This window comes from Macaca fascicularis, chromosome 2 (genome assembly GCF_037993035.2).
Source record: "Macaca fascicularis isolate 582-1 chromosome 2, T2T-MFA8v1.1".
Lineage (NCBI taxonomy): Eukaryota > Metazoa > Chordata > Mammalia > Primates > Cercopithecidae > Macaca > Macaca fascicularis.
This window is the reverse complement of record NC_088376.1, coordinates 90,099,956-90,124,849: the sequence shown is the minus strand read 5'-3', so window position 1 is coordinate 90,124,849 and position 24,894 is coordinate 90,099,956. Positions and strand designations below refer to the sequence as shown.

Below are 24,894 nucleotides of genomic sequence, written 5' to 3'. Positions count from 1 at the left end.
GTGTATATGTGTACCACATTTTCTTCATCCACTCATCCATTGATAGACACATCGATTCCATATCTTGGCTATTGTGAATAAGACTGTGACAAACATGGGATATTTACTTTTGCTTCTTTTATGGTTTCATTTTCTTACCCTTAACCCTTCAATTTATTTGGAATATATTTGGAATGTGATACTAATCTAATTTAACCTTTTCCAAATATCCCATTTACCATATAAATTTTATTATATACCAGATAGTTATATACATTAGTTCTTTTTACTGTGCTTTCTGTTTGTGGTCTGTCATGCATTAATATTGAGCTCTTTTACTATTTTAAAGTATACTTGGACATGTAGACAGTGGGATAGACAAACTTTCCTTTTATTATTATTCTGTTTTCAAAAATGTCTTGAATATTTTCACCTGTTTGTTCTTCCATGTTACATTTAAAAATAATTTTATAAGGTACAGAAGTTATCTCATACAGCTTTTCAAAAGGATGAGTAAGCTTTCGGTGAACTCTCACATATTTAATAGCCTTTGAGAAATATTGATAAGTAAATAACAAATGTGAAAACTCTGTATAGTAAGCTACCTTTGGTGTTAAAAATGAATAAAACTGCTTGGCTATGCAAAGGATTTCCTTGGAAGGATACGTAGGAAACAGTGGTTTTGAGTTGGAGGATAGGAGTGGTGAAAGATTTACATGTAACCAAATATTCTTTGGCATTTTTGAATTTTGTAATGTTCATGTTAAATATAACAAATTAAAAATTTTCAAAGATAAAATAAAAACTCTGAAAATTACCCTGATGTTTACAAATTGAAAGTTTTGAGGATGAAGCACTTGCTCCAAATCATATGGTTAGTGAATGATCAGTGAGGACCCCCTCAACTATCCAGGATTGCTTCTTCCAGGCTTCAATGAAGGAGGGAAGAACACAAAGGAGTCACAAGCAAATTTAGTCCAGGAAGCACATTCTTCACTACTTCTTAGTGTTGGGCTTAAGTCATCTTGAGCATAAGATTTTCAGTCTGAATATCATTCAGTTTCTGAATGTAGCTTGTAACTTTCAAAAATAGTTGAGGATAGGAAGCTCGTTTGGGGAGACAAGTTGTGAAAAGTCGAATGTAAAGAAGGTAAATAGCTGAAAAACTAGAGAGACCCAGTAAAACCTATATGATATTTGGTTAAAAAAAAAAAAAAAAAATGTGTAATGCCCAGAGCTATTGTTATGAAACAATGTTTATGTGTTATTTAATGCTGCTTCATAAGAATGTCATCTTCCTGCACAAACGAGTGACCACATTCCAGCTGGGCACCATGTAGGTAGAGTGCCAATAAAGGACTTTAAAACGTTTTCTGTATTAATAGCAGAAGAGAGAATAGAGTTCATTGTGCCGCACACGGAGAAGCCGTGTCTCACTCAGAGTAGAGACGTAGGGCTAATAATTTACCAATAACATCTGGAAGGAAAGCAGTGCTTTTCATGGCAATAGATTTCATTACTGTGACATATATTTGTTGGCTTTTGAAGTTAGATAGAACTGAGTTATACCTTAGCCCCAAAACTTGCTAGCTGTGTGCAAAGGGACTTGTTCTTTGATAATGTAGAGGCAAAGCAACATTGATGAGCCTTAATTTTTTTCATCTGTCAAATATACATTGTAATGCCATCAACATTCGTCAGTGAATTCAATGAGCTACACAGTAGGCAGTGTTCCAGGTATGGGTGGTTCCATAGTGTATAAGAAAAAGATGTTTCTGCATTCCTGAAACTTTTCTTTTACTAGGGGGATAACTAAATACAATAAACACAATGCAGTGTTTACTAGAACACTTAGCACGGTAAACCCTGAAGGAATGATATTATTTATATTATAGTCATAAGAGTATATATATATAATAGGCTAACATTATTTATTATTTTCATTATTTCAGTGAGTAGCTAAACAAAGTTCTAGTCTGAATTTTAAAGGTCTTGGCACAAACCCTAATGGAGCAATAGCAACATAGCACCCACCAAAGGGGAACCAGACAGAAGCAGAACTCAGTGCTTTAACTCCCCTGGCAAAAGAGTTCCCTTAGTCCTTACAAAGAGGTGTTCAGTCTCAGAGCCAGCCTAACAATCTTTCTTAGTTGTGTCCTATGTGTTGTAATCCACATCCGATTCTCATTATTTTGCAGGTTTCAGTTCTTTACAATAAAACCTTCTACCATTTTTACAAAGTATTGAGTCACAGTCCGTTTTAATATGGTTCTATATAGATACCTAGATCAGGAGAACACAAGTCTGTGTCCTAAGTGGAAAATGAAAGCACCATTCTTTGTTAATGAGGGTTCATATTTCCCCTGTAGTTAGAAAATTATACTTTGATGAGTTTAAGAAAATGTGCCTCTTTCAAAAGAAATTATGACCTTCCTCTGACCTTTATTATTCATTTAACATTTATTGAGCAAGTCTTTCATATCACTCAGAAAAGAATAAGGAAAAGGCGAGGCAGTAGATGGAGTCTATTCTGAATCTCAAAAGCCTTTTGATTTCATCCCTCAAGGGTTTGTGAGGAGACATTGATAGTCCAGTGGTGAAGTACAAAGCACAGGGCTTTATCACGGAAGATTAAATCGCTGAAAACTACGCTGGGAATCTACTGAGTTCTCTTTCTGAATGAGACAAATGGTATTTTTAAAGGCAAAGTAGAAAAGGGTAAATTTGCTTGCATTAATTATAGAATTAGGACATCAATATTAAAGAGTCCCAGTGCACTTAGATAATAGTGGCATTAACAGAAATGAAGTGATGAGATTTCGGAAGTTCGGATTACCAGGCCACAAGAGCAATGGCAACCCCTTTCTTTTCTTTTTCAGCAAAAAGCTTTTGACCGTTCATTTCCATTTAAGAGACTCAAACATATGGCATTACCCTTTGCTCGGCAGGCATTTTCTTAATTGGAAAACACGTGTGCCTTTCTTTTAGATTCATCAGGATACTCCGGAGAAAATGTTTTACTATCCGTGGATGTTCACTTCTCTTTCTCTTTATCTGCCTCAAAAATTCTGTGTTAACAAACCCAGTTTCATTTGTGAAACAGCAATTATGATTTCTAGCTTGGTTAAATATTTGTGCCAAAGGTGAGAAAGGGAAAACTTCCTAGAATTCAAAAAGAATGCTTTCAAAGTTTTCACCATATCCATTTCAAAGGAAAATTATATGATAAAGGTAATTGAGAGACTCCCATATTTATAAATGGTTCCTTGGAAATAAACAGATCTTTTCAAAGAAGTGGAAGTGACCTTCCACTCCCTCTCTTGCCATCTAGAAACGGGTTCAAAAGGAGATTCTTTATCACAGCCAAGTGTTTAGGGGTTTAGGGGACAGGCACTACTCAGGAAGGTTTCTGACTGTCCAACAGCCCTTTTCTTTAATCTCCCCGCAGCCTATGGGGGAGGATGTGAGTAGGATGATCCAGCTGGGACATCTTGGATGGCAGTAACCTAGTATGTACTTGAACACTTCTCCCTAACCTCATTACCATTGCACTCCAGGAGGATTACATACTGGGGAGCAGATGCTGTAACCCTTCTCTTCTAGAACACAGGAAAATTAATCCAGGTAGTTTGCTTTGAAGGAACTTTTTGAAAAAGTATGAAGGTGAAAGATTAAAGGTCTTATAGCACAAAGAAGATCTATCACATTTCCCACCACCCCAGAACTGACAATATTTGCTCAAATTCAGTGTTTTTGTGATCTATGTATGGGTCATTTTTATTTCCAGTGGCTGTCAATCCAAGACTACAGGACTTGCCGGTCCTATTAATGCAAATTTTTGCATTGTATCTCCATTTTAAGGGACCCAAAACACATTGCCTTATTTCTCTGCCTGTTTTCTTCTCCTCTCATTAGATAATGCATGTCTATCTGTTGCAATACAATTCTAGGCAATGGTGGACAGAAAGTAATTACAGTAGTCTGAAGAGATTGCTTAAAGAGACTGGCCAGAGTGAAACCAGTGTCTAAGGTTTCCATCCACCTGTCTAGCCATCTCTGAAGGCTTTGGACAGTGTGACAGAACATATAACTTGGGGCCAGCCTACTTAGGTTTGAGTCTTAACTCTACGTGCTAGGGCCTGTGTGGCTTCAAGCCAATATTTTTATCTCTCTGTGTTTGAGTTTCTTTTTCTGTGGAAAGGGTGAATAATAATAACTGCTTCTTAGAAGAGTTGTCAGAGTTAAATGAGCTAATATATGAACAGCACTTAAAACAGTACCTGACACATAGGAAGTGGTATGTAAGAGTTTGCTCTCGGCCAGGCGTGGTGGCTCACGCCTGTAATCCCAACACTTTGGGAGGCTAAGGCAGGCGGGCAACACAAGGTCAAGAGATGGAGATCATCCTGGCCAACATGGGGAAACCCCATCTCTACTAAAAATACAAAAATTAGCCGGGCGTGTGTAGTCTCAGCTACTCTGGAGGCTGAGGCAGGAGAATCACTTGAACGAGTGAGGCGGAGGTTGCAATAAGCCACTGCACTCCAGCCTGGTGACAGAGTGAGACTCCGTCTCAAAAAAAAAAAAAAAAAGAAAAAAAGAGTTTCCTATCACTATTACTAGTTTTTTGTTTTTGTTTTTGTTTTTGTTTTTTTTACAGCCTGACCTTGAAATGTTTTATGCATTCCTTGAGGTTGTGTGCAAAATTTAATGTGGCTGCTTAAGTATATACTTTCCTGGTAGAGCATTCATACTGTTTATCAAAGTCATCTGTAAATTTAACAAGTTTGGGAACTACTGTGCCAGGCTCTGAGGATCTCCCAACACGAATGGATAGCTTCTATCATTAGTAAAACTCAGTGAACCATTATGAGTTTTGATTCCTACAAACAACAATTAGATCTTCAAGTAAAACAGTCCTTAAGAATTTATTTACAACATACATGAAAGCTATTGGTGAGATATGCTCATTTTGTTTTCTACAGCTTCTTTGAATTTTGTTTAAATACACAATTATAAACAGCAGCTATCTAGTGAGATCAATGAGCCAAATTAATCGAAGAGAGCATACCACACTGAATATCACAAAGGTTTGAGATTTCCCCCAGCCTTTGAGCCGGCCTGCATTAATGCAGTGACCCACTAGATGTCAATGTTTCCATGAGAATGAATAAAGGCATTCTGTTGTTATCCTTGAAGCAGAGGATTAATTGATTGCTATAAAAAGTTAGATGAAATAAAATGTTCTCCTTGCTCTTCAAACTAAGATAAGCTAATACCTTTGGACACAATTTCACTCCCCTGCATTCACCAAATGTCCAATTACATATCCTCTCTGCCTGGACCTTCAAAACAATGTAAAACTGAATGAAGGCAATGAAAGAAGTCACAGGAGGATTTTTTGCAGAGCTTCCATCCAGTTCAGAAACAAAGCAATTCAATACATGTCTTCAAGATTTCTAAAGGCAATGACTTAGTAAGTAATGTTCTTCCCATATCATCCTCTATGTCCTTTTTTTCTCTTTATTTGATACATTTTTAAAAATGTCTGTGTGAAAGCAATGTTTTAGCTATCTTTGTTCAAGTAGGCTTGCTTAATTGGGATGAAGAAGATCCTATTTGAATCATAAGTCGGCCAGGAATACTTCTGTGTTTTCAGATGTTCTGGTTTTACCATTTATTTGAGCACACATTTTAGATTATGTGCCTCAGCCATCAGATACAGACAATCAGGAGAACCACAAAGAGCCATCTAAAGAGGCAAAAAAAACACAATAGATGGGATATGGGAAAAAATATATCTATAACTAGAACATCTAAATGAGTGAGGATGCTGAAGGTATTAACACAGGGAAAATACCAGCACATGGGCTACTTTATCTCCCTACTCTTGCGGTTTCATTTAGTACATGTCCCTTTTCCTCCTGAGAGCAGAGAGAGAAGCAAATGAGACTTTATAGGATTCCACTGCATGTGTACTGAAACTTCTCCAATGTCAAAAATGACTTTCCTGGGGATATAAAGTCTACTGTGTGTACTAAAGAACCAAACCTAGGATGCTTGTCAAATATATGCTTGAGGTAAACCACAGAGATTGATTATGGTGGAAATGTTTTACTAATAAAACAGTAGGAAAAATATGTTCCAAGAATTCAGTCATCTCTGGTTATTTTCAGGGCTGAAAGCAGATGGCCTCAGAGGCTGTGCTGGACACTGGCTCAGAAATGTAACACAAGGTTAACACTAACATATGCTATCATTCATGGGCTACCAGAGTTCCAAGAAATATATGAACTTATCCCAGTAAGACCCTTCTCTGAAATATTTTCTTCGTGCATTTTCTAAAAGTTAATGTAATCAAGGCTTAAAATGGCTCAGGAAAAGGGGCCATTTTATTTCCTTTGGACCCACTGGGAAACTTCCACAGCATCCAGTCTCTTTTCTCTGTCTTTTACGGTTTTCTCTGACATGTTGAAAGCAGAAGTGGTTATTTGTCAGTGATGGTTTATTATTTTTATTCAGACAATATTTCAGTGTAATAGTCTAAGCATTGAAAAATGTAATTCTTCATTTTAAAAGCAATATAGACAAATTATTAATCTAAATCTAGGATGGCAGACTTAAAAATATCCATCTAGTTAATGTTATGGTGAGGTTTATGGGTAGCAGTTGCTAGTAAGACTAACCATTTCCAAATATTTCCCCTTGCAGCCTGTCGCTGATATCTGAAATGAATCAATAAGAGACTCATAAAAGAAATAATTTGCCATCAATAGAGAAGTTCATTTATCAAATTGCTATCATTAATGTCTTAGTATGAACTCATTTATTTTCCTCTTTCTATGGAAAAGATGACCAAAACAGGAAAGTACATAGGGTTCTTCCTAGAGAAGGCGGTTCTGGTAGATTGCTCAGGATATTGAAAGTCCTAAGAAACTTGGGATTTCTGTGGCTGTGAGAGAAATAGAAGCATCCAAAAATTAAGATGTATACCTAAAGATTTAGTAATAAAATACCAGGAGAACGTTTTTCTATACTTTTTTCAATTTTGCATTGGGAAGACTCTAAGAACAGGGTATTGGTTCCTGTAAATAATGTAGCCAGTCCAGGGAAGTGCCATTTTTTTCTAGTGGGAAGTGTAGAATGATAAGGAAGGAGTTATGGATTGAGTTATTGCTATGATAGTACATTGAGTTTAGGACATTGTTTGACCTCCCGACTACTATACTAGGGGCACTAGGGAAGATCAGCTGCCTCTCTGCCTCTTTTTCTCAATTGTGCATCCCACACATAGGAACAGGGTATCATAGTTTTAGAGGCAGATGAACGTTTTTCAAGAATCATTTTACCATCTGTATGCTCTGTTAACCTTGAGAATTTTCCTTAGCATTTCTAAACTTCAATTTTCTCCTTTTTAAAATGGAAAAAAAAAAAACCCACTATAATCTGTCCAAACAAGTCATAGAGTGGTTTTAAGTTGACAACAACTATGTGCAAATGGGCTTTGTGAACTGTGATGGGTTTTACACAATCTCCTGAGTATTTTATTTATATAAATAGTGTAATTATATTCTTTCATGCTCCTTTAGGTCATGAAATCTGATGTAATTGCAAGCAAAAATACATCTGGTATTTACTAGGTTAGAAAGCATAAAAATGTGTGTAACAAGATTAGAAAAAGGTTACTACTCCAAGAAAGGAAAAAATAACAGAAAGAAATGCTGTGGGATTGTATTGGACTCCTGACAATGGCACCAACTTCACAATGTGATATTAATAGGTTTTGAAGGATGAGGTGAGAGTGCTGAAGTTATGACAGTATCCTTCTGGTGTTTTCTTTGGAGATGAAAGAGATAAGGCAATTTTTAAAATGTATATCCTAGATGCTTATTTAGCTCGTGACCGTTTCAAAACATTTGCAATCACTCATTTTGATGACTTTTCTGATGTGACTAAATCTTATGAGTTATTTTTATTAAGATCTTGCAAGGTTGTCAGACAACTAATTGTGGTGGAAAACAGCCAAGGAGCAGGGCCAAAGTGGTGCACAGTGTGGACTGTTTCTCCAGCCTATTAGTTATCTGCATTCCTAATCATTCCAAAAACGTCTTTTAAATCTGAACAAATATTTGTCTGCATACTCTTCTCTTTTTTTTTCAATTTTTGTGTCTGTGTCATGTAAGCATTTGTAACTTACTTATCTCATTAGATTGCCATCTCCTGCCAGGCATAGTCTGTGTCTTTTCTTATCTTTAAGACTGCTGGTAGGATCTAATACAAGTTTAGGCACACAGGTCTTCCTCTAACATGGATCCTTTTGGTTACAGGAAAAGGCGATTGGGTTGTAGATAGGACTAACTTCCTCACTAGATGTACACATTTTACAATTATCTTTACAAATTTTGCTCCTTATCTTCTCATGATGACCCAAAAGAAGAAAAGAAACTTAGCTTATTCCTTCACATGAGTTCATGCATCAAACACTATTGAGTGTATATTACATGCCAGGTTCTGTATTAGCAACTGGAATGACCAAACAAATGTGGCAAGAATTTTGTCTTAGAGGAACAGTTGAATAAGGATTTCAGAGAAGGAGAAGCTCAGAGAAGGAGAATTCCAGCTGAATAAAGTCATGGGAAGGGACATCCCAGCTGCTGGGCTTTAAGATTAATATGTGCCTCATTTGTTTTTTCTATCCTGACTGTCTTTTATTTTTTATTAATTAATTTCTTTTGTAATTTTCAAACATTGTATATATTTTGTAATGTACAACATAATGTTTTGATACATCTGATGGTTGTGACTCAGAGTGGACTCTGGTTAGCACACAAATTGTATCATTAATTCCATATTAGTCTATTTTAGATAGACAGATAGAAATAAATCAAAGGGAAGAAGATGACTTGGAATTCGTGTGAAGCAAATGAGACACCTACAGATAGAGAAGGTCAAGACATGGGATGACTAATCTCACCAAATACGATTTCTCTCTTTGTGAATAAATGCACCAACATATGTAGAAACACACTCATTACAGTGTCATTTAAAACAGAAAAGTATTGAAAACCACGTACGTATCAAATATATTAGAAACCACAGAAATATCTTCTTATCATTTCTTCATTTCTTAAGGCTATTTTGGGAGGATACTTTTTTCTCAGCTTCTATTCATTTTTAAGAACTATTTTTTGTATTAGTACATCATATACGTTGTAAATATTTTCAGAGTTTATCATTTGCATTTAATTATTCCCTTTGCTGTTATATGTGATATCCTAATTTTTAATTAGTTGTACTTATGAGTCTCGTACTTTTGGTTTCTGCTTTTGGTATCATGCTTAGGAAGACTTTCTCCAACACAATGCCATATAAAGTGTTTATTTTCTCCTACTGTCAGTATGGTTTAATTTCTTTATATATAATTATTTAATCTTGATAAAACTTACAATGATAAAAAGTAATAATCTAACATTCTCCCCTCTCCAAGTAGTTAGGCAATTTTCCCATTACCACTTGTTGGAAGTATCTCTTTTATGACAAGTTTCTGTTTTAGATATGTCTGGTTTTGTACTAATACAAAACTATTTAAATATAGTTCTGTACTCCATTAATTCTGATAGATATTATCCCCTCCTCATTACCCACTTTTATGTATTCCTGCTGTACTTTTTATTTATCCAATACCAGGAAGAAATTAAAGTGTCAAAAAAAAAAAAAAGGCAATAAAAAGACTTTAGTGATAAAGAAACAGAGCATCTCTTGTAAGAAAGAGAAGCAAGAGTATGAAAGACTTTGTTGGATGGTTTCAGAGAGGAAGAAGGTTATCTAACAGAGGCATCCAATTCTGATTCAACTTTATTAGAGTCTCTAGACTCTCTTGACCCAGTTAATCCTGTAACAACTGCTACTTCAACAGATTTGGAAAGCAATTTAATAGCCTACAGATAGCTGCCATATAATACCCAGAACTAAAATAACTACTGACTGACCAGACGTTCCATTAAAATAGGTAACATTCGTACAAGTAATTCATACTTGGGCAGAAGGTATTCAAACCATGACTTTCATGACCAAGTGGTAGGAATGAGATATTTCTGTCTAAAACAGCAATGTACTTCTAGTGACCACACTGTACCTAATAGGCAAGGAGGCTCAACCCTGCCCTTGGGGATGCACTATTCTTCTTTTCTTAGAGTAAAACTTTATGACACAACGATTACAAACTGACTAAAAAAAGAAATCAGAGATACAGGAGCGTAAGGAACTGAAGACACTTATTGTCCCACCCTAATCCCCAAGGGTGGAAGTATTTGTTGCTTGTTATAGGTCTACTTTTTAATAATCTTATTATTAAAATTATTTTCACAGCAAATAACATAGCATAATTTTAAAGTTATACAATGCTAATCTTATTACTTTTTCATATAAAAGGAATCAATGAGATTGAGTCGTCCAACACCACTGGTCTTACTATCTCAGATTAATAGATTTAAATTTAACTTCATACAGGAGCCAAAAGCCCCATTAGGATGTTCTAACAAGTTGATTATTCAACCTCTACTTGAGTATTTCCAGAGTCTGAAAGCCTTTGTAAGCTGGCCCGTTTTGCTCCTTAATTTTATTGGGTCGAAATACCTCTCCCTATAACTTCTATGGTTTTGTCCCCTGGTACCCCATGGAACACATCTACCCATTCTTTGTTAAGTCAGCACTTTAAACATTTAAAGAGAGCAAACTTCCAAAAGATCTACAGAGATCTCCAAGCTGACCATTCTCATTGATCTCTGGGAGCTTGCTGCCCCTCAAAGGATGCTATTCTCTGGATTTTTTTGGTTCCCTTCTGGATTTATCAGAATCTGGAGCTCCAAACCCAATGGATCATTTTTAAAAATCTGCTGTATTTCTCTTTGCATTCCCAGTGTCAAATAGAGTTCAACATGTACATAGTAGGTTCTTATTAAATATTTGAGAATATAAACGAATTGATGAGATATTTTTTATCGCTTTCATGACTATTTTAACAATTATACAAACTCGGTTCTGTGTCCTGACCAGAACAAAATTCTTCCACACATAGGACTGCATTCTTTGAAGTGCGTGAGAAAAAAATCATTCGTGGACAGGTTAAATACATTTTGGCTTACAAGTTGCTTAGGGAACTTCAAGAGTTATACCAATTGTATTTTATTGTTATTTTGTTACAGTTCTAGGATCCAAAGCAGAAATTTGGTGTGTGGCAGCTCTATGTGTCTTACAAAGGAAGATTTCATGTGGAAAGTTCTTGCAATATCCCAGTGCACAGACACTGGTCTTTTTTTAACGTGCTGGTGCTAAGGTAGTGTGCCTCTTTGGTTTTTTGGTTTTGTTTTTTTATTTTTTGAGACGGAGTCTCGGTCTGTCGTCCAGGCTGGAGAATAGTGGAGTGATCTAGGCTCACTGCAAGTTCCGCCACCGGGTTCACGCCATTCTCCTGCTTCAGCCTCCGGAGTAGCTGGGACTACAGGCGCCCGCCACCACGCCCGGCTAATTTTTTTTTTTTTTTTTTTTTTTTTTTTTTTTTTTTTTATTTTTAGTAGAGACGGGATTTCACGTGTTAGTCAGGATGGTCTCGATCTCCTGTCCTCGTGATCCACCCGCCTCGGCCTCCCAAAGTGCTGGGATTACAGGCGTGAGCCACCGCGCCCGGCTGTGTGCCTCTTTGTTTAATGACCCGGCAGTTTGTTTCTCAGCTGCAGATTTTGTTTGTTAGTGTTTCTGCCATTGCCAGAGGCATTTCTGCTGAACCTGGCATCTGTTAGTAAACTTTCTCCAAAACAAAGCTAATTTAGGTTTTGTAGTATATGAAGCCCTTCTAACTCTTTCCACTTTTGATTTCATTTCATCCCGAAATTGTACTGAGGTCATTTTTAACTGGTTTTTTTTTCCCCAGTGATTTATTTTTCTTAGTGTTTTTTTTTTTTTCTTTTTTCTCTTGGAATTTGACCTTGGACATGTGTGCATGAGTTTTACTACGGCCACTTTCTATTAATACCCCATCACTTTTGCAATTGTCTTCTGCCCTCTTCCCACCCTCCCACCTCAACTTCTTGGTCTAAGTTGGATATGAACTTTCCTTTGCCCATCTCTGAGATTTGGATCTCTCATCACTACCATAGTAGTATATTGTGGGCTATTCTGAGTGGGGTGGAAGCCCTTTCTAGGAAGTGAAAAAGAAATATCCTCAATTTATAGGAACATCTCAGAAACAAGTGAGGGTCCTCAAAATTTCTATACGAAAAAATGTAGGTGTGATTATCTGGTTGAAATAATGGAAGGAAGAGTGTGGGTATGTGTTGAAGCTGTTTGTATATAAAGCAAACTTTCTACTTAGAATATATCTTTAGTGAAGGGAGGAGGTGATAAAGATTATTGTGGCAATGAAAGTCACCTTTATTAACTCTGATCCGGCACTCTTGTGCTTTCGTTCCAGATATTAAATGACCTGACAGAGATCCCTCCTGAGTGCTTGGCATCTCCTTTCCATTTCTATCTGTTCTACAGAAACTCCTTTGTTTTTTGACAAGATTGGAATGACACAGGTAGCTCAGTAGGAGTGAGAACTCAGGAAGAAACAAGAGTCATGCCTGTTTCCCCAATGCCTGCTGTCCAGCGTCCTTCTTCTTCTTTCTGGGATACTCCTGACACGTACTAAGGTAAAAGGGAAGTCACTTTAATTTAAGAGTTAATGGATGATGGATTAAAAAAATAGAAAGAATGAATAAAATCTAGTATTTCCTAACACAAAAGGGGGACTGTAGTCAAAAATAATTTAAGAGTTCATTTTGAAATAACTAAAAGAGTATAATTGAATTGTTTGTAACACAAAGGATAAAAGCTTGAGGTGATGAATACCCCATTTACCCTGATGTGATTATTACACACTGCATGCCTGTATCAAAATATCTTTTGTACCCCATAATTATATACACCTACTATGTTTCTGCAAAAATTAGAAAAAAATTAAAAAGGAAAAAAATGAATTGACACTTATGTTGGGATTCTGGGTATGGCACCTAGGAGTATGAGGTCTGAGACAAGTAATTGAACATCTTTGAGTCTCAGATATTTTTTATCTGAGAAACAGGAATAATAAAACTACCTTTTAATTTAATTGGTTAATGGGAGGGTTGAAGCAGATACTGTATGTGGAAGTTACCTTTGTATTAGAAAATGTTGAACAAATGCTATTCATCCTCCTTCCCTAAGGAAACAATGAAAATGATGTAACAATATGAGAAATGTAAAGAGTGTTATCTTCTTTCTGGTTGAATTTAATTCATTTCCATTCAATACATTCTTTAATTGGGTTGCCATAGCTAATGGAAACCTGGTGAATGGAGAGAGAAATCTAGGATTATTGATGGTAGTTCTTTTACATTAACTTGGTATACAGGTATATAGGACTGTACTTGTACTGTGGTCATAATTTAATACAAATATTTCATAACAATACAAATATCAACTTGTAAGAAAACTGTTTTTAGAAAGTAAATCTGTGATATGATAGAGTTTTTTGTGGTGTGTCTGTATGTAAGCACATGTACCCATTCAAGCAGTAATGATCTCTTCCCTTTTGCCAAAATAAGCTGTGTGTTTCCTTGTTCTCCTCTATGTGAAACACTTCTGACCAACTACTTCACAGGCATGCAGGCACATAATGATACATGAGTACACACAGTGGTACGAAAGGCTGTGTTTAAACTTACAGATACTCTAAAAAAAAAGGTGCAGAACATTAGCAACATGACCTTTCCTTACATCTGAATACCTAGTTTTGAGACCTAGCTCCACTATAAATGTGCTGTATGTCCTGATAAATCACCACCCTGAGTTTGCTTTCTTGGCTGTAAAATAAGAGATTTTAATTCTTAAAATTTCCTACTTGTAGGGTTTGGGACAAAATTCACATAATATACATGGAAGAAATTTGTGGATTTGTAAATAAAAGTGCTATTCGTATGCCAGTTATTATTAATTCAGATGGGAGCGTGAGTCCCTTGAGTGATGAGTCAACTTTGCTCTCCCAGTGGCAGAAGCCATGTGGACATGAACAAGGACTCCTAGGTGGATGAACTATCACTACTTGTTCTAGCAGTTGGAGTGGGAACAACTTCTACCCATGGAGATTCCCCCTTCCATTTACTTTGAGATTTATATAGTAAAAGTAGTGATGACAGAAGGAAGAATATCAGAAATGAGAAGCTTCCTTCCAAAGCTCACAGGGTCACACATTAGTATTTTATCACACAGAGTGAAATAAGAAAAAAAAAGCCAAGGTGTTAATTTTAACACATCTTAATTCAATCCTGATACACTTTTTCGTTGTTGTCAGTTGAAATCTTTTAGGATTGCATTGGCCCCTAAAACAGAGATAGTCACCTACAAGTACATGAAAAGTGAGTGATCAGGTAAATGGAAAAACATTGTTCTAATGTTGTGTTCTTTCTCCTTATGTGAATCTGATCACTCCATTCTATGGAAGAACCACCTCCAACCTTGTCAGATGAGACTTTGCCAATTTTTGTGCAAGAGTAAAAGTAAGCTTGAACTCAAAATGATGTGAATAATCTTAATCATAGATGGTATTTACTAGAGTATGTGTGGGGGACAGAGTAATTTTACACATGCATTCAGTGACTTCAAAATGAATGTGCCTTTGGATGAATTTACTTTATTCTCAAGTATAGTTTTATTTGATTAAGAAAGATATGCATTTATGAAATTTGAGGAGGATTTGCATTATTTTTATGTGTATGAATCTGGGTATGTTATTTTTGCTCAAATGTATGAAAGAACACTGAGTTCTCATTATGACTATGTATGGGCAACCATGGCACCTGCACACAATCAGGGATGCTAGTTTGGCTCATTGATCTGTAAGATCCAGGCCCAGGTCAAAGATGCAATGAGGGCAACAGATGGTTGTGAGGAGCCTTCTTACATGAGGAGATGGACAAAGTCATAGTTCTATGGGGAAAGGGGAAGTCATACACCAAGCGCTCCAGGGACAAGATATCAACCATGTTGTTGAGAGCACTTTTGCCAGTCCTGCTAAGGGCCTCTAGTCTGTTGTTTTCACAGAACTGTCTTGTATTGGTGATATGTACTCAGGAGCATCATATAGGTCAGCTACATGAAGGTCAGATCTAGAAGAGGGGCTATAATGTTGCCAGCATTAGGGTCCCTGTGGAGAAAATATGGATTTCTTCCTCCTTTCATGTCATTCTTTTTCATTTTGTATGCACTTTCTGAGAGTCCACACTGTAACAATGAATCTCATGACTGAAGATGTTCTGGGGCTATACAGTGTAAGCCCTGTGGGAAGATGGGTGCTGGTTGTCTGTAATATGAAGCACCAGGATTTGCACAACCTCACATTGTCATCACTATTGTACAGTAAATGGATAGATCCTCAAATTAGGATTTTATTAGAGTATAAATATGCCCTGGAAGAAAATCATAGCCTCTTAAAGTGCAAGCGTTGGGGTGAGTGCTGCTCATGTCACACTGTCTATGGAATCAGAAAAGTTACCTTAACTCCCCCAAAGTGGCAGTCTTTAGAATATACAAAATGAGGTGAATTTAAATTACCATACCACCCAATCCATCTAAATTAAAATCTGAAATTGGTAATGCATCTCCCTTAAGCTTCTAATTAATTTCCATAATGTAGTTTAGTCATAACACATTCTAAACAGCCAGGCATAATCGGTCTCATCCAATTTCCTTGAGGTTTTAAATATTCTATGTAAAAATGTGAAATACTTATCAGTTTCCCTGGGCTTACCTTTCAATTTTCCTACTATTTATGTATTCAGAAACTTTGATTAAGTCAGGTATAAGAGTGACACAAGACAGAGTTAAACCAATTTCTCTCTATTCCACATAAACTGGTAGATATGGCAGCACCCAGCTAAGTGGATAGGAATTCTAGGCGATGTTCTTTTCATTAAGCAGTTATGACTCACTAGCATGTCTTGTCTTTTCAGGTGTGTGTATTAGGCTGTTTTTGCATTGCTATAAAGAAATAAAGGGATACCTGAGACTGGGTAAATTATAAAGAAAAGAGGTTTAATTGGCTCAAACCTTTGCAGGCTGTGAAAGCATGAGGCCAGCATCTGCTTGGCTTCTGAGGAGGCCTCAGAGAGCTTTTTCGCATTGCGGAAGGCAAGTAGGAACAGGTATGTCACATGCTGAGGGCAGGAGCAAGAGAGAGAAGACAGGAAAGTATCACACTCTTTTAAACAACCAGATCCTGCAAGAACTCACTCATTATTGTGAGGATAGCATCAAGCCATGAGAGATCTGCCTCCATGACCCAAACACCTCCCACATGCCCCACCTCCAACGCTGGGCACCACATTTCAACATGAAGTTTGGGCGGACAAATATCCAAACCATATCAGTGGGATTAGAAACACATACTGATGTCTTTAAACTGGATCCTGAAATAAGTGTTTCACCCAATCCACGTGCTTGTTAGTGTGAACTCTAGTTCCATGGACTGTAGCCATAATTGTTTGGCAAGCGATCACCTAGTAGAGCATGTGAATCAGGAGGATATGAAGAAAGCATGGACCATAACAGTCTCACCATCTTTGGTTGAATATTCACTGTGTGTAAGGCACTGTCCTAGCCATAGCAGATCTTATTACAATTCACAACAACTCCAAGAGGCAGGTAGTTCAGTTATTTTTATTTTATGTATGAGAGCTATCAGGCTAGCTTGTTTAAATAATTTTCCCATGGACAAGTTGCAAGATGGATAGAGAGCACAAATAATCTGATTGTATACCCCTGTCTTTGACCATCATCTGTTTTTCAGTTTTTCTTTTCCTCCAGCCTTCAGACATTTCAATGTTTGATCTGTTTGCCTAATAATCTGGCTACACATCTGTCTGTCTCATCTAGACTCTTAGAGAAAAGAAACCTAGCTATTAGTAAACTGGTCATCCACTATTTCCTGGTGTAAAGAGTCTACTCAAGCATTAATCAAAAGCTAAGTAAAGCAAAGCTAAACAGAACAAAAATATCAGACTGAAATCTTAGCCTTAAACCATTGATCAAAGAAGACACATTTTGTGCTTTTGTATATTTTCTTTTATCCTAAAGTTTCCTCCTCCAGGAGAAGCTTCCTGAAGAGATGTACAGATAAGCAATTTAAAAAGAAGAGTAAAATATAAAGTTTTCTAGAAAGAGAGCATATTTTTAGGAAAGCCTTCTCAATTTGATATATGAAAGTCAGTTTTGATCTTGATGAATTATACTCAACATAATTTGCAATTAAGATACTTGAAAATAATCAACTTAAATAACTCTTGTATATGCAGCAATATAATATACTGATCAAAATCATGGAGTCTAGCAGCCTGAATTCAAATCCCAGATATGCCACTATGTGTGTGGCCTTGAGCAATTCATTTAAACTGTATAAGACCTTGTTTCCTCCTGTATGAAATGAAAATAATCATATTTCTACCTCAAAAAGCATTGAGGAATTAAACCACATGTTTAAAGTTCATAGCAGAGTTCCCATGTAATAATGAACAATCAATAAATAAGGGCCATTATTATATGGAACTTTGAAGATATCTGGGATAATGATAAATCATAGGGTCATAATTATATAGGTATTAATTACAGTCATGAGTTTGGGTTAATTCTTTAGGGCTTATCGTACAGTAAAAGAAACAGAGTGGTGAGAGTAAACCAGTCGGGGTGGAAGGATGAGAAGTAAACAGCCCATGAGGAAGATAAGAGGTGACTGGAGAAAGGAAAACCAGAAGCTTAGGAGAGAGAGAGTTTACAGAAAAAGGAGATTAACAACACCAAAGGAAGTCCAGCAGTCTAATAAGATGAGAAAAAAAATAGTCCATTGATTTTGGCAGTTATATATGTTATGATAACTTGAAAACTGTGGGTAGAAATGATATTCTGAGTGTGGGCGGCAAGTGAAGTTATGACACTTGAGAAGGAGGAGGGTTGGCAGCTAAAGGGGTCAAAGGGAAGGTTTTGTTATTGTTGTTGTTGTTACTGTTGGTTTTGTTTTTCAGGTGGGAAAAATTCATGTGCTGAATGGCAAAGGGCCAGTACAGTAAGAGGGTGGTTTAAAGGAGAAATTCTGGTTGCTAACCCTTGAAGAGATTGATGGGCTGGGATACAGAGCTCAGTTTCATTCATGTACTCATTTACTGTTATTCTACAAGCCGAAGCATTTACTTCTTATCAGACACGGAAACCTGTGCTGGAGACATTGTGGCAAACCAGACATATGTTACTCTTATTGTCATGGAGCTTCTACTTTATACTCTGGATGTTATTCTAAGTCCAATGAGAAGAAGATACTGAAGAGTTTTAAGCGGAGAAATCGTATGGTTGTTATACAGCATTAGCAATAGGTGGTACTACATAGAAATAAAGTAATATGTTAAAATGCAACATGGGAGCAATCAGAAACACATAAAAATGGCCCAGGTGGAACTCATCGTCTAGTAGGGAAAACCTGGCACCTTTGTCCTAGCTCTTTCCTCAGCCTGGGCCCCCCTTTCCCTCAGTATTTGTAAGGCTAGATCCTTTTTGTAATTTATTTCAGGTTAAACTTCACTCTCTCAGAAAAGATAAGTCTTTACCTAACCTGAAGGTTACCCTAACCTTCAGTCTAAAGTAACTTGCAAGTTGCCCTCTACTACACACTTTAATTCTTTAGATATAACTGATAAAATCTTATGATTTTTATTTAAATATTTACTAAGTATTTATTTTTATTGTCTCTCTTTTTCTATTAGATTCTAAGTTCCATGAAAGCAGGCATTGTGTGAATTTCTCCTGCATCTGGAACTGGCCTAGCACACCAAGTAAGTGCTTGATAAATGAATATTAAGAATAAATGCATAAAAGCATAATACCATGTAGCTGCAGAAACAGAGACAAGCACCAAACACAACGACAACACAGAGTAAGAAAAAGCACAGAGACTAAGTGTCATTTATGTATCAACAGAGAAGTATACCGGGGGACATTTTATTTCGGAGGAACTAGACTTGCGATCAATTAATAACTTGTCAAACTGCCAGTAAATAATGAATAATGGAGGTGGGATTTGAGCTCAAACGGAAGTAGGTTCAGATTCTATACACTTTACACTCCTCCACATTGCCTTTCTTTTCCCTTCTCCCATGGACAGGGTAATTTTTATTAGCTTCCTACAGACAAAAGATACAATCCCCTAACTTAAATCTGGAAGAATTAGATACTCTGAAGAGACCAATAACAAGCAGCAAGATTGAAATGGTAATTTTAAAATTATCAACAAAAAAGTCCAGAACTAGACAGATTCACAGCAGAATTCTAACAGACATTCAAAGAAGAATTGGCACCAATCATATTGACACTATTCCACCAGATAGTGAAAGGGGGGACCCTCCCTAAATCATTCTATGAAACCAGTACCACCCTAATACCAAAACAAGGAAAGGACATAACCGGAAGATAAAACTACAGACCAATATTCCTGATGAATATAGATGCTAAAATCCTTAACAAAATACTAGCTAACTGAATCCAATAACACATCAAAAAGATAATCCACCATGATCAAGTGCATTTCATACCAGGGACGCAGGGATGGTTTAACATATGCACGTCAATAAATGTGATACACCACATAAACAGAATTAAAAACAAAAACTTACATGATCATCTCAATAAATGCAGAAAAAGCATTTGACAAAATCCAGCATTGTTTTATGATTAAAATTTGTAGCCAAATTGGCATGAAAGGGACATACTTCAATGTAATAAAGGCCATCTATGACAAACCCATAGCCAACAGAATACTGAATGAGGAAAAATTGAAAGCATTCCCTCAGAGAACTGGAGCAAGACAAGGATGCCCACTCTCACCACTCCTCTTCAACATAGTACTGGGAGTCCTAGCCAGAGCAATCGGACAAGAGAAAGAAATAAAGGGGGTCTAGATCGGTTAGAAGAAGTCAAAGTGTTGCTGTTTGCTGATGATATGACTGTTTACTTAGAAAACCCTAAAGACTCCTCCAGAAAGCTCCTAGAACTGCCAAAAGGATTAAGCGAAGTTTCTAGATACAAAATTAAGGTACACAAATTAGTAGCTCTTTCATACACCAACAGTGACCATGCTGAGAATCAAATCAAGAACTCAACTTATTTTACAACAGCTGCAATAAAATAAAATGAAACAAAATAAAATAAAATATTTAGGAATATACCTAACCAAGGAGGTGAAAGACATCTACAAGGAAAACTACAAAACACTGCTGAAAGAAATTATAGACGACACAAACAAATGGAAACACATCCCATGTTCATGGATGAGTAGAATCAATATTGTGAAAATGACCATACTGTCAAAAGCAATCTGCAAATTCAACGCAATTCCCATTAAAATACCACTGTCATTCTTCAGAGAATTAGAGAAAAGCATTCTAAAATTCATATGGGACCGAAAAAGAGCCCACATAGCCAAAGTAAGACTAAGCAAAAAGAAAAAATCTGAAGGCATCACGTTACCAGATTTGAAAATACACTATAAAGCCATAGTCACCGAAATAGCATCGTACGGGTATAAAAATAGCTACATAGATCAAAGTAACAGAATAGAGAACTCAGAAGTAAACTCAGATACTTACAGCCAACTAATATTTGACAAAGCAAACAAAAACATAAAAAGCATATGTTGGAACTTAATCCTCAATGCAACAATCTTGGGAGATGGGCCCGAATAAGAAGTGATTAGTTCATAAGGGCTCTGCCCTCATAAACGGATTAGTGCTTCTATTGCAGGAGTGGGTTTGTTATCATGGGAGTGGGCTTATCTTTAAAAGGATGAGTTTGGCTCTCTGTTTGTGTGCTTTGTCTCTCTCTCTCCCTCTTTCACACACACACGCACGCGCGCGCGCACACACACACACCCCTTCTGTTTGCCCTTCTACCATGGCATAAAAGAGGAAAAAAGCCCTCTCCAGACACCAGTGTCTTGATCTTGAGCTTCCCAACTTCCAGAAATGTCAGTTAATAAATTTCTGTTCATTATAAATTACTCATTATGTGGTATTCCACTGTAGCAAGACAAAACACAAAAATGCTAAATGTTACACTTTCCACCTTCCAAGTCTCCTTTTGTTATTCCCAATCCCTCATCAATGGATTTTATATTTTGAAAGGTTTTGTTCAAGTTGCATTTATTTAGTATAATTTCCTCAATTTTTTAAAAAAAGTGTGTGTACATGCCAATAAGAGCCCATCCTCAGTCTGAGATAAACAGTGGTATGTGTGACTTGAACTATAGTAGAGCATTGGCCTCTGAAGGTTTAAACACTCATGGAGGTACATAACACAGTGGCAGTCATTTCACCCAGATTTGTATTTGCTTTGAACATTATGGAGTTGATGAATGAGCTGGTAGGGAGCCTGGGTGCCTGCCCAGTCCTCATCTCCAGGCAGCACTGTTGACCTATACTCTTCATTAACCATTTGATAATTCTTGTAAAGGGATTAAAAACTTTATTTTATCACAAATTCATTGTATTTGAGGTTAGCATTATTATCCTGAGTATGCTGTGGCAATATGTTTTACAGGTTTTTGGGTGTGTGTGTATGTATAAGAATTTATGCTAATAGCTATAGTCTGGAGCTAAAAAATTAAGTATATGTAGGGGTGCAATTCATTTTCAGATATAACATATATCACTTCAGGAGATATTATATACTATGATGTATCCATGGAGTGAAGTTTCTGGGATCACTGTGGGATTGTCAAAGGTGTGATAATGTCAGCCAAAGCAAAGAAGGTTGCCATTTTAGTTAGCCCATATAGTCTCATTATGTGCAAATACAAATGATAGCTAATTAAATTTTTGAAATACTTAAAGTAACTTAAGATTTCTATTAATATCTTTGGGAACCTTTAGTTAGCAAACAGTTTCAAGTTGAAAACAACTGCCCTCATAGGGATCTAATTAATGTTTTTTCAGTTAATGAAATGATAACATTTTATCTGAAAAGTTCAACCACTTCCTCATTTAGTACAAATTTCAGAGTTCAGTAGAAGCACAGTAAATGAGAAAAATGCAAATTTTGGCATGATAAAATGAAATACGTGCACATGAAGATGTACTATTTATATGAGAGAAATGAAGAAAGATAAAAGAAAGGAAAAAAGAAAGAAAGGAAGGAAAGAAGGAAGGAAGGAAGGAAGAAAGAAAAGAGAAAAGAAAAGAAAAGAAAGAAAGGGAAATAGAGAGAGGAAGGAAGGAAAAAGGGAGGAAGGAAAAAGGGAGGAAGAAAGGAAGGAGGGAAGGAAGGAAGGAGGTAAGGAAGGAAGGAAGGAAAGAAGAAAGGAAGGAAGGAATGAAGAGAGTTATCTGGAGGTCGAAAATCTGTTAGTACAATAAGGTCTGTCTTCAGGTAAAATTTTGAAATTGCCATAGTGTAAGTACAAAGGAAGACTAAAAAAGCTAAGACCATAATTTCTCATGAAAATTCCAACCTGAATAAAGGAAACCATTGCTAATTCATATTTGTAAGTCACCTTATCTAATTCCCATTTCTGGTAGATACTTGCAATGCATAAGATGCCTGCCAAAAATGCTGGCTGAGAGGAAACAATATTCATGCCAGTGATGAAATACCTTGCCAGATTTCAGAGGTAATTTTAGGTCACCAGTCCCATGCCAAATACCTTCCCATTTTAGAAAGACTACTAATATATTAGGATGGGGAACATGGGAGAAGGGATTTACTAAGACTCTATCTCTATTAAAGCTCCTCCAATAGGCATTACTTCAAAGTTAGATTTCTTTCTGTGTTTCTCCAAAAGGTTGGAATAAAAATCTGACTGCTAATGACAACTCATTTAGCAGAATGACAGTTGCTTGATGCTCACAGGGAATGAATCAAGCATTGCCAGATGTGTGCCATATCCTCTTTTAACAGCCTCATTGCGGAGTATCTTTACTAAAATGACCATTAGAATAATCCATATTCTATTAATGAAGAAAAATCTTGCACTATCAATTAATAGCCTTTAAAAAATGTGAGAAAGCAGGAAACTCTGAGAGAAAGTATAATGCTTTATTCTTTGTACTAGATGAATTGACTGCTACAGCATTTAAATCTATGGGGTAACCACGCAGTAGGATTTTCGGACCACAGATATATCAACATAAATCCTTATTTACATTCATTTAAGAATTCATAGCACCATTTGTTATGAGGAATATAGCTTTTTTAGGCTGCCCATCTGTGTGCAAGTACACTCTTACACACAATAACATTTATATGATTTAAAATTTAGATAGCAGTAATCTGGATTCTGAACAGATTTATGTAAACTTTAATAAAAATGCAAAAAAAAGGATTCTTTTCTTAAATTATACTTTAACTTCTGGGATACATGTGCAGAACGTGCAGGTTTATTACATAGGTATACATGTGCCATGGTGGTTTGCTGCACCCATCAACCCAACATCTACATTAGGTATTTCTCCTAATGCTATCCCTCTACTAGCCCCCCAGCCCCCAACACTCCTGGGTGTGTGATGTTTCCCTCCCTGTGCCCATATGTTCTCATTGTTCAACTCCCACTTATCAGTGAGAACATGTGATGTTTGGTTTTCTGATCCTGTGTTAGTTTGCTGAGAATAATGGTTTCCAGGTTCATCCATGTCCCTGCAAAGGACATGAACTCATTCTTTTTTAATGACTTCATAGTATTCCATGGTGTACATGTGCCACATTTTCTTTATCCAGTCTAACATTAATGGGCATTTGGGTTGGTTCCAAGTCTTTGTTATTATGAATGGTGCTTCAGTAAACATACATGTGCATGTGTCTTTACAGTAGAATGATTTGTAATCCTTTGGGTATATACCCAATAATCGGATTGCTGGGTCAAATGGTATTTCTAGTTCTAGATCCTTGAAGAATTGCCACACTGTCTTCCACAATGGTTGAACTAATTTATACTCTGACCAACAGTGTAAAGGTGTTCCTATTTCTCCATATTCTCTCCAGCGTCTGTTGTTTTCTGACTTTTTAATGATCGCCATTCTAACCGGTGTAAGATGGTATCTCAATGTGGTTTTGATTTGCATTTCTCTAATGACTAGTGATTATGAGGTTTTTTTTCACGTTTGTTGGCCACATAAATCTCTTCTTTTAAAAAGTGTCTATTCATATCCTTTGCCCAGTTTTTGATGGAGTTGTTTTTTTCTTGTAAATTTGCTTAAGCTCCTTGTAGATTCTGGATATTAGCCCTTTGCCAGATGGATAGATTGCAAATATTTTCTCCCATTCTGTAAGTTGCCTGTTCACTCTGATGATGGTTTCTTTAGATGTGCTCTTTTGTTTAATTAGATACCATTTGTCAATTTTGGCTTTTGTTGTAACTGCTTTTGGTGTTTTAGTCATGAAGTCTTTGCACATAACTATGTCCTGAATGGTATTGCCTAGGTTTCCTTCTAGGGTTCTTATGGTCTTAGATCTTATGTTTACATCTTTAATCGATCATGAGTTGATTTTTGTATAAGGTGTAAGTAAGGGGTCTAGTTTCAGTTTTCTGCATATGGCTAGCCAGTTTTCCCAACACCATTTATTAAATCGAGAATTCTTTTCCCATTTTTTGTTTTTGTCAGGCTTTTCAAAGATCAGATGGTTGTAGATGTGTGTTGTTATTTCTGAGAACTCTGTTTTGTTCCATTGGTCTAAATATCTGTTTTGGTACCAGTATCATGCTGTTTTGGTTACTGTAGCCTTATAGTATAGTTTGAAGTCAGGTAGCGTGATGCCTCCAGCTTAGTTCTTTTTGCTTAGGATGGTCTTTTTTGGTTCCATATGAAGTTT

At 36.5% G+C, this 24,894-nt stretch overlaps 1 long non-coding RNA gene across 1 annotated transcript; it reads left to right on the top strand.

Moving 5' to 3' along the window:
• Positions 1–5,336: 5,336 nt before the first annotated feature.
• Positions 5,337–18,876, top strand: LOC102119425 (uncharacterized). Its single transcript, XR_010585032.2, has 3 exons — positions 5,337–5,455; positions 12,449–12,671; positions 18,804–18,876. It is a non-coding gene; the product is annotated as an uncharacterized lncRNA (long non-coding RNA).
• The last annotated feature ends 6,018 nt before the right edge of the window (positions 18,877–24,894 follow it).